Source organism: Petaurus breviceps, unplaced genomic scaffold (assembly GCF_028583685.1).
Source record: "Petaurus breviceps papuanus isolate PSGF00001 unplaced genomic scaffold, PetGlider_PUasm1.0 90842, whole genome shotgun sequence".
Lineage (NCBI taxonomy): Eukaryota > Metazoa > Chordata > Mammalia > Diprotodontia > Petauridae > Petaurus > Petaurus breviceps.
Window position 1 is genome coordinate 3296860 of NW_027187358.1, and position 10362 is coordinate 3307221.

At 37.6% G+C, this 10362-nt stretch overlaps 1 pseudogene; it reads left to right on the plus strand.

Annotated features, from left to right (window-relative positions):
* The first annotated feature begins 789 nt into the window (after positions 1-789).
* On the plus strand, positions 790-1360 carry LOC138148877 (ubiquitin-conjugating enzyme E2 J1 pseudogene; annotated as a pseudogene).
* Positions 1361-10362: the final 9002 nt, after the last annotated feature.

A 10362-nucleotide genomic window follows, 5' to 3' on the forward strand; every position in this document is an offset into this window, starting at 1 on the left:
TCGGTTATAAGTCTTAGAATAATAGAAGATTGTATGGTCCAACTATAGAGATTACTTTAGTAAATGATCTGAAATATAGATATCTGTTTACATGTTTAAAGGGGAGATTGCTATTTGTCCAAAATCGTTTTGAAGGTCATTTTCAGTTCTAAACTTTGTAATCTTATACATCCTTTGTCCTTCATAAAATCCAACTAGTAAATGATTTTCTTATAAATGACAATGTTCCCAAAGTTTTCCTATTCACAGATATTATATTTGATTGATCAAGTCCTAAAATTCTAAATTTCTCTTTGATACAATCTGGGGTGATTTCAACAAAATCATTAAACTCTTCACTCTAGAAAAACAAGGCAGATGACAAAGGCCAACTGTCTAGATCAAGAGTCTGCAAACTATGAACCAAACACCAGATGCAGTCTAGTTTTGTATTGTTCCAAAGTGTGAATAGTTTTTACATCTTTAAATACAATAAAACTTTATTTAAAAAAATTATTGAGGGTGGGGTGACTAGGTGGTGCAGTGAATAGAGCACCAGCCCTGGAGTCAGGAGGACCTGAGTTCAAATCTGGCCTCAGACACAACACAAAAAACTAGCCATGTGACCTTGGGCAAGTCACTTAGCCCCAATTGCCCTCCAGAAACAAAAAAAAAATTATTGGAGGGGCAGGGACTGGGGGATGCAGCTTCCCTGGCTCAGATAATCCTAAGTGCCAGAGCTGGGGCCACAAGCCTATTGTGGAGTGGAAGAGCTGGAGGCAGTGACAGGTCTGGAGTGGGGATCAAGGTCACGATGGAGACCCGCTACAACCTCAAGAGCCCAGCTGTCAAACATTTAATGAAATTAGCATCAGAATTGAAAGATCCTACAAATCACTACCATGTTCAACCTTTAGAGGATAACCTTTTTGAATGGCACTTCACTGTTAGGGGCCCCCCAGATTCTGATTTTGATGGAGGAGATTATCATGGATGCATAGTACTGCCACCAGAATATCCCATGAAACCACCAAGCATTTTTCTATTAACAGCTAATGGAAAGTTTGAAGTAGGCAAGAAAATCTGTTTGAGCATCTCAGGACATCATCCTGAAACTTGGCAGCCTTCATGGAGTATCAGAAGAGCATTGTTAGTCATCATTGGATTTATGCCAACAAAAGAGGATGCCATAGGGTCTCTCGACTACTCACCTGAGGAAAGAAGAGCATTTGCCAAAAAGTCACAAGAATTCTGTTGTGAGAGATATGGCTCAGCAATGAAGATTTCCATGTTGCCTTTGTCATCAGGAAGTGATTCAAGTCAGGCTGATCAAGAAGCCAAGGACCTTGCTGGACAAATCACTTTTGAGGCACAGTGGTGAGAAAGAGGGATCCACTCTTTGAAGGCAAAGGAAGAGGAAGAATGGGAGAAATTATCACACATAAAAGATAGACACATATTTGCTGTGTGACCCTGGGTAAGTTACTTAACCCTATTTGCCTCAGTTTCCTTATCTCTAAAATGAGTTGAAGAAAGAAATGACAAAATACTCTAGTGGGATGGCCAAGAAAACCTCAAATAGGGTCATGAAGTCAGACACCACTGAAACAACTGAACAGCAATTGATAAAATAGGCAACTTTTCCAAATAAATTCTTAACCCACTATGTCTGTCATCTCCTGATTAATTGTATGTAATTTAATTTAGAGCCAAAAGTGTTACTTTGGAATGAAGACATGTTGAATGTGTTTCCAGGTCACTGAAACAAAATGTTAAAGGAAAAGAAAACTGGATTCAGTTGGAGAAGTGACAGAGAACAGCTGTGGAACTCTGCTTATTTCTCTTTCTGGTCTTCATTAGTTTCTGGATGATTATTTTCTGACAGTGTTCCCTACTGCAGGACAGCTTGGATGGAAAGAATGTCGATGGCATGTAATTCTTGCTAGCACTGATATTGTTGTTTTAATAAAATTAGGTAGTTAGGGTCCTGGTTCAGGCTTGTTTAAGGGTAATATTGTAACTAGGAAAGGAAAAATGGCAGAGTGGATGGCAGTCCCACCTCATAGTCAGTAAAACCTGAGTTCAAATTCTGCTTTTATTACATACTGGTTTTGTATGACCCTAATCAAGTCATCTAATCTCAAAGTGCTCCCAGGCAACTGTAAATTACAGAAAAGATGCTGGAACCTATTGGGAGATGAACTTCCTCACCATGGACTCTTTATACCAAAGAAATCTCAAATTCTGTCTCCCTAAAAAGGAGCTGTTATGGAAAGAGCTTTGGAAGAAGAGAATCTTGGTTGAAATCCTGGTTTTGCTCATTATTAATTATACAAACTTAAGCACATCATTACAGGTCTCTGAGCCTCAGTTAAATGATCTGTAAAATGGGACAGTTGGAGGAGAAGATTTGAATGTCATTTCCAGGTGTACATACTGAATATTCAGTAAGGTATAATTTAAGGCATTGTTGTTCAGCCACATCTGACTCTTCTTGGCAAAAAATGCTGGAGTGGTTTGCCATCTCCCTCTCTAGTGGATTACCTCTTATCATAACTTTCCACTATGACCTGCCCATCTTGGGTAACCTGTACAGCATAGCTCTGAGTTTCATTGAGCTACACAAGCCCTTCTGCCATGACAAGACAGTGATCCAGCAGGGTTTTTTTTTCTTTAGACAAACAGAGGCTGAGTGACAAACCCAGGGTCACAGGGCTAGTAAGTGTCTGAGGCTAGATTTGAACTCAGGTCTTCCTATCTCCAGGACTTGCACTTTATTCACTTCAATTTTATGGTGTAATAGATATCAAGACCCTTATTCATAGACCTTAGAATGATAACTTCAAATTCATATATACTTGGTACTTCAAGAACTCTTTAGGGTTTACAAAATACTTCATCTACAATATTAACTCATTTGGTTCTTTTGGCTTTTTTGTGTGTTTGTTCACAAGGTAAACTAGCTTAAAATAAACCCCACTAAGAAAGCTTTACAATTTAAATAAACAGATAGGTAGGGAAGTAGGCAGATAAGTAGTTAAATGAGATAGAGAAAAAGAGACATTTTAGCCAATCAATCAAGAAATATTTAATAAAGACCTACTGCGTGCTAAGCATTGTATTGGGAGCTGGAGATCTACTAAGAATGAAACAATCCCTAATCATAATGACATTATTTGAAGTATTATATGACTTATACAAAAAAAGATCCCTTTGCCTAAGGAGTGTTTATTTTACAAGGGAAGAGGACCTAGAAGAAACACTGGGACAGATTAAATCAGATTCATTGGACAGAGTTATATATATATATATATATATATATATATATATATATATATATATATATGCCAGAAAGATCTGAGATCAAGTCCCACCTTTCACACATATTAGATGTGTGATCCTGGCTAAGTAACTTAACTTCTCAATTCCCTAAGCAACTCTCTAAGACTTTAAGTTACAGAGAATGTGACATTCTGCATTAGTAGAGAGCATTTCCTCACAAATCAGAGGTCCAGTATCTCCCTCTTATCCCTACCAAACATTTGTAGTATGTGATGGTTATTGTATTTGTAACCTTGATTGGTGTTGGTTGGGGCTTAACCTTGCTTAATCATTTTTTATTGCTAGGTAAGGTTTCTAAATGGTATAGTGGAAGTGTTGTGGACCTAATATAAAATAGCTGATTTCATTGCTTTATTTTACTATTCAATTTTTTCAGATCTCTCAGACTCTTCATGACTCAGTTTGGGGTTTTCTTGGCAAAGAATGGTTTGCCATTTCCTTCTCCAGTTCATTTTATAGATGAGGAAACTGAGGCAAATAGGATTTAGTGATTTGCCCAAGAGCACACAGCTAGTAAGGGTCTGAGGTGAGATTTGAATTCAGGAAGTGAATCTTCCTGACTCTAGGCCTGACACTTTATCCACTACAGGCACCTAGTTACCCCTGGAGATTTATTATCTATCATTTAATCTTTAATCTGCCTCAGTTAGCATACACCTCACAGAGTTGTTGTGAGAATCATATAAGATAATTCATCTAATTGCAAATCTTCAAACACAATATGCTAGCCATTTTAAAGAGCTTGGTCTCATTTTTTCTTCTATATCTAGGAATAAACAAAGCAAGGCTTCGGAATTTTTGTTTTTATTTTTCTAATGCTAATAGTTGGTGGGGTTTTTTTCTTTCTACAGTATAAGAAAGTCTTCTGAACCACTTCAAGGGATGAGGGTATACTTGTGGGGAACTCTCCAGATAACTTCTGGAAAAACACAACCCAAGTTCTTCAGAACACACTTAAATCATCAAATATCTTTTAGACACACACAAACACACACTCATATGCAAATCTCCCAGCATTCTGACACCTTGAAGAATTACCAAGGATAGCTGTGCATACATATCAGCTGAAAATTTATATCTATTCTATTTTCTAAGATGAAAAGTAATCTTCCAGAGCACATACCCCAAAAATCAGGAGCCAAAAAGAGGGATAAATGAAAACAGTTTGACCCTTGGCTTCTCTTAGATGCTGGATTACCAGCTCTGACTTTATGAACAGAAAGTACACCATTAAGGAAGTTTTGCCAAAAAACCATACCTTGCCAATCTTTGACCCAATTTACGATTTGGAAAAACGTGCCTGTCACTTAATGTAGTTATAGAAAATGCAGAAAACCCCATTTGAAAAAATAACATTTGTTGCTTGTTTTAGGTAGCTAGGTAACACAATAACACTGAATCTGGAATCATGAATGCCTAAATTCAATCCAGCCTCAGATAGCAAGTCACTTACCCTCTTACTACCTCAGTTTCCTCATCAGTAAAATAGGAATGAAAATAGAACATGCCAGGGGTGTTGTGAAGATCAAAAGAGATAATATTTATGAAATTCTTCATAAAGTTTAAAGGGCTATATAAATATAAGTTCTTTCTTATTATTAATTTTCTGGATGGAAATGACCCCAAAGGGCCAATTTTTTCAAAAATGGAACTCTTAACTGACCTTTCCTGCTCCCTTTACCCTTATATATCTCTGAGAAGCCAATTTCTAATTGATTTAGTTATGCTAGAATTTGAAATTTTCAATCCTTTTTGAAAAATAATTATTTATAAGGGTAAGCATTATAAGACATTTTATTTTAAATGTGTTTTATTCTTACCTAAGGCTTATAAATATAGTGGGGGGGGGGGGAGTTTGTGGGTGGATTAAAAGTCATCTCTCTATTTGTTTTTCAAAGCAAAATAACCCTAACATCCTTTTCTCCTAAGTAAAGTGTAGTATCCTTTTTTCTTCTTTCCTTTTTTTGGGGGGAGGGGGAAATGCAGAGCAATTGAGGTTAAGTGACTTGCCCAAGGTCACACAGCTAGTAAGGGTTAAGTGTCTGAGGTTGGATTTGAACTCAGGTCCTCCTGACTCCAGAGCTGGTTTTCTATTCACTGCACCACCTAGCCACCCCAGGTATCTTTTTTTTTTCTTTTCCCTAATTGAAGAGTCAAAGAAATTTTTTTCAGATGGTACCATTGCTATTTGCTGGAACCTTATAATTTTGCCACCAAGAGCACTTAAAGGCATGTGGCAGCAGTATCATGGAAATAAAAGTCCCAACATGAAGGATCCAAGTATGAAAATAACACAGAATAGTGATACCTGGGCACTGGCTGTATCAGCCACGTGCCATGTTTAGAAATGAAAAATTGAGGACCTTTTATTTAAATAGGGAAGGGTTTTTGCCTTGTTTGAGAGGCAGGTTTGGACAGGGTCAAGTGTTCTCCCTTCCAAACTGACTTTTGAGTCCCTCAAGGGTAGCTTTTGATGTCTCTCCTCAGAGTCTAAATTGAACTTTATTCGTAATTGGCAATGTTTGTTGTGGTAGTGACAGTAATTATAAAGTAAGAGACTTTGAAGCACCTAGATGAACTATAATTTGGTGAATTAAAAAAAAAAACAATGGTTACCACAGAGTTCCACAGGTGAGTGTGAGGAGGCCAAAGGGCTATTTGAGAAAGGGGAAAACAAAGGATTGAAAAGTTCCAAAAATTAATCAATAAGCAATTGTTAAGAATCTACTATGTTCCCAAGGAGAGATTAAAGCACATAAAATGATGTTGCTAATTTTCAAAAATGGGAAGATTTTTGAAAAAGCTATGAATAGTCTATTCCAATCAACTATAATATATTTAGTATGGAAAAAAAATAAAACACATGGGGTGGAAGAACATGATAGCCGTCTTCAAGTATCTGATGGTCTATCAAGAAGAAAAGGAATTAGGCTTGTTTTGTTTGGTCCTCCAGAAGCAATAGGAGCTCCAAAGAGGCAAGTTTAGACGTAATATAAGGAAATCATTCTTAACAACCAGGGCTATCCAAAAGTGATAGACTGGCTGCATAGAAGACATTGGGAAGGAGAGCAGCTTGTCAAGAAACCCAAGTATTTGGAAATCAAATCATTCCTCTAAATGCACAAGGGAAGAAAGCAACTGCCTTTCTCAACCCTGCAGCTTACAAAGGAAAAGTCAGAAATCTTTTTTATAAGAATGATGCCCCAGTTTTACAGCTATTTGGCATGGATGTGACAGTAGTCAAAATGGATCATGAAGGACAATTCAAGAAACTGCTAAAAAATAATGGAAAACTTAAGGTTTGCTTTAAGAGTTGGTATGTTTCCTTTCCCTGGACTTCTTCAAGAAAAGTTTGGATGACCACTTGTAAAATGTGTTAAGGAGGGTTTCTTGCTCAGGTACAACTTAGATTAGATTGCCTCTGAAGTTATTTCTAATCTGGAAATTGTACAATTCTGTGATTGCCCTCAACCTTGCAAGTTGGATCCCCAAAATGGACTATCTCTCTGTACCTCTGTTTATATGTGATTTGTGTCTTTGCTCCTAACTCGATATATTCTCTCCTCTTTATATGATAATCCTGATAACATGACCAATAGGGGAAACAGGAGATAGAAAGTCTCCTTTTCCCCTCTACCCTATTCTTAGGGGCTAAATTACTTACCCACAGTCACACAACTAGTACTTTTGGCAAGATTTAAACAAAGATCATCCTTTCTCCTAGTCTAGTATTCTATCCAGTATGCCTCCTAATTGCCTTGATAAAGAAATTGAGGCTGCCAAGGAATCCAATTTACACATTAAAAACCCATCCTGTGTGGCTACATAGATGCAGTTGCACCTTTTTTTTTTCTTTCTATTTTGTCATTACACTCTGGGCTCCTTGTGATTTACATTATTTTCAGGTAGGAGAGAAACACCATCACTCATTGGTAAATGAACTGGACTGCATTTTAGAAATTGTGCAGAGTCACTACCACTAAGACCTCTAGCACCAAAGTTATCCCAATGATTCTATAATGGCTATAAATCATGGAAAAATCATAGTCTTGGAAAATTCAAAATTACAGTTAATACATAAGGCAATGGGAAGATGTGAATATAAGGAGCCTGTAGTCTACTCCCAACAGATCAAATAAAGAAACATTTATCAAGTATCTATGTATCAAGCATTGCAATAAATTCCAGCAATAAAATTACAGGCAAAAAAGATATAGTCCTTAAGGAACTTACATTCTAATGTGGTAAGATAAAAAAAGAAGGAAGTTTTAAAGTAGAGATTGGAAAGAAAGGACTTGGAATAAGAAGTCCAGAGTCAGGAGCTGATCCAGGAGCGGACATGGGTCAGTCATCTCCCATGAGATCAGACATGAGGAGTAAACATGGCATTGATGGGGACACCCAGAGGGGATGCCACACCCTCACAGAATCCTACAATCTCAGAAAAATAGATCAGAGACCATCTAATATAATTTGTACCTGAACAAGAAAACCCTCAATAACATACTTTACAAGTGATAATCCCAACTTTTCTTAAAAATGAAGATTCTGAAGGCATGACACAACCTAAGAAGAGTGGAGAGATCTCTCAATGGGAAAAGACCCCTTTGCTGCAGGTATCTAGAGATCAGGTAGTCTGTGTAGTCATTGGGGAAGAAGATGTAAATGCCTTTGAATGGAGGACAGAGGCTTTCCACAGAGCCAGGACTGAGCATTCCAAGTCACAGTGCCTCTCGTTCATTTGTCAAAGTTGCTTTGACTTTGGAGAGGAGGAGAAAGCTGAGAACTTCTCAGCTCACTTCTATCCTTAGGAAATTAAAAGGAGCCAGCAAAGATATATTTGAGAAATAGCCTAAAAGACATTAATGAAGACATGTGGGTTAATGGCTCACTTGCTGAAAACAAGAGATAACAGATGAATAATCGAGGTGCTTCCATTTCTTCCTCCTTGACATTATTATAACTATTATAATTCTATCTCCAGTGACCATGGGAGGAAAGGCTCTTATAGGTGAATTTTCTGCCTTATCTTACCCAGAATCAGGGCATCATAAATTTTCCAGTCATTTCCAAATTGTATTGCTTACACTCTGGTCATTTTTCTCATCCCCCTTCCCTTGAAATGGAATCCCCTGGGACACAGGGTTCCAGTAGTTGAGCTTTCCCATAGAACCATGGTACCGCATACTTCTGGCCATTTCCAAAGCATGCTATCTGCATCCAGCCATTTTCCTTATATCATTCCCACTCAAATTTTAATGCTACCCCCTGGAACCCAGAACTTTGATGTTGAACATTTGTCTATCTTGTCCAGGCTCAGAAGACCAAGCCACCTCCCAGAAATCTCTATGTCATGCACAAGAAACTTTACCTTCTCCCCTTTCCCCAACTTGTAGCTCTGTCCCCCAAGAAAACTTAAACTCCTTGAGAGCATAAACTGTCTTGTTTATTTGGATTTGAATCCCAAATGCCCAGTGCTGGTGACATAAGAAGCACTTAATCAATGCTTTTCTTTTATTCATAATTAGAGGAAGGCCTTCAGAGTGTTGAGTAGATTTTCAGCAGCAAGAAGATGAAAAGACATGGAAAAAATCACATAACATGAGAAGGCAGAAGTAGAAGAGTTGTGAACTGCAACTATGAAGAGCTCCTACACTGATAAAGGTGCATATTCCTGAAAAGGAGGTGGTATGTCAAGGTAAGCCTGTTTGTGGTTAGAGTTCCCAATGTCCAGTGCAGCCATTTTCTGTGTAGTAAAAAACAAAATCTAGGAATCTCCCAACAGATTTCAGTACCCTAATGGTTTCAGGATCTCCTCAGTGTAGTCAGCCCTGGAATTGTTGCAGATTGCAAGCCATTTATGCTCTTCATTCTCTGCAATTCTTGTCCACCTTTTCTCATGACTCTCCACAGATCTATTTCACCTCTTTCTTCATGGATTTTTAACAATATGTGGGACTTGCCCAGCTCTTTTTCAGAACTTATTAGTTTGGGAACCTGAGTCTATTTTACCAACATCTAGAGATAGACAAAAGATAGATAGATAGATAGATAGATAGATAGATAGATAGATAGATAGATAGATAGATAGATAGATAGATAGATAATAGATAGATAGATAGATAGATAGATGGATGATTGATAGATAGACACATAGACAATGCAAATTAAGTAAACAATCACTTATTGAGTACCAATTACTTACTGATACCAAAAGAAAGATTGTTTCTACCTTCAAAGAGATTACATTCTAGTGATGTAAGATAACTCATGAAATGAAACTGAAAAGTGGGGGAGGAAGGAGAGGGGAAATGATAAGGGGGGGACAGATGAAGATTAAGGTACCCATAGGGGCATGGGAGGGAAAGTCCAAAGAGTCAGGGGAGCAACCTAGTGAGGACATGGTTAGCCTGTGCTTCCTGATTAAAATGGGAGGGAGAGGCCATGGGACAGACATTGTTTCCCAAGTGAATAATCCAGGGGTGGAATGAAAAGGTTTTTCCTTCCTTCCTTCTTTCCTTCCTTCCTTCTTTCCTTCCTTCCTTCCTTCCTTCCTTCCTTCCTTCCTTCCTTCCTTCCTTCCTTCCTTCCATCTTTCCTTCCTTCCTTCTTTCCTTTTTTATGGCATGGTACATAATATCCTGTGGGATTTCAGGAGTACAATATGGAGAGGAAAAAGATAGATAACAGATGAGAAAGACAGAGTTCCCAGAAATTTTGATAAAATGAAAAAAAATCTCCTTTTAAATGCACAGTATTGGCATTTTCCAACATTATTGGCAGCAATTTTCTAATTATGATCTTAATAAAAATGAAGAAATACAGTTTTCAATAAACATTTTCTATCTGGAAGTTATTTCTTCTCCCTGCAACAGATGCCAGGAAAACATTTTATAATGAGAAAAGGAAAAATGGAGGGTTTTGAGTAAAAAGAAATCTAGTTCATCTACATGTTTCTCCACACTGGTTATTCCTTAGTTTCTCTTCATGTTCCTCTCACTTCTTATTTTAGTCATGTTTTTCTAAACAGTTCTGACCTCT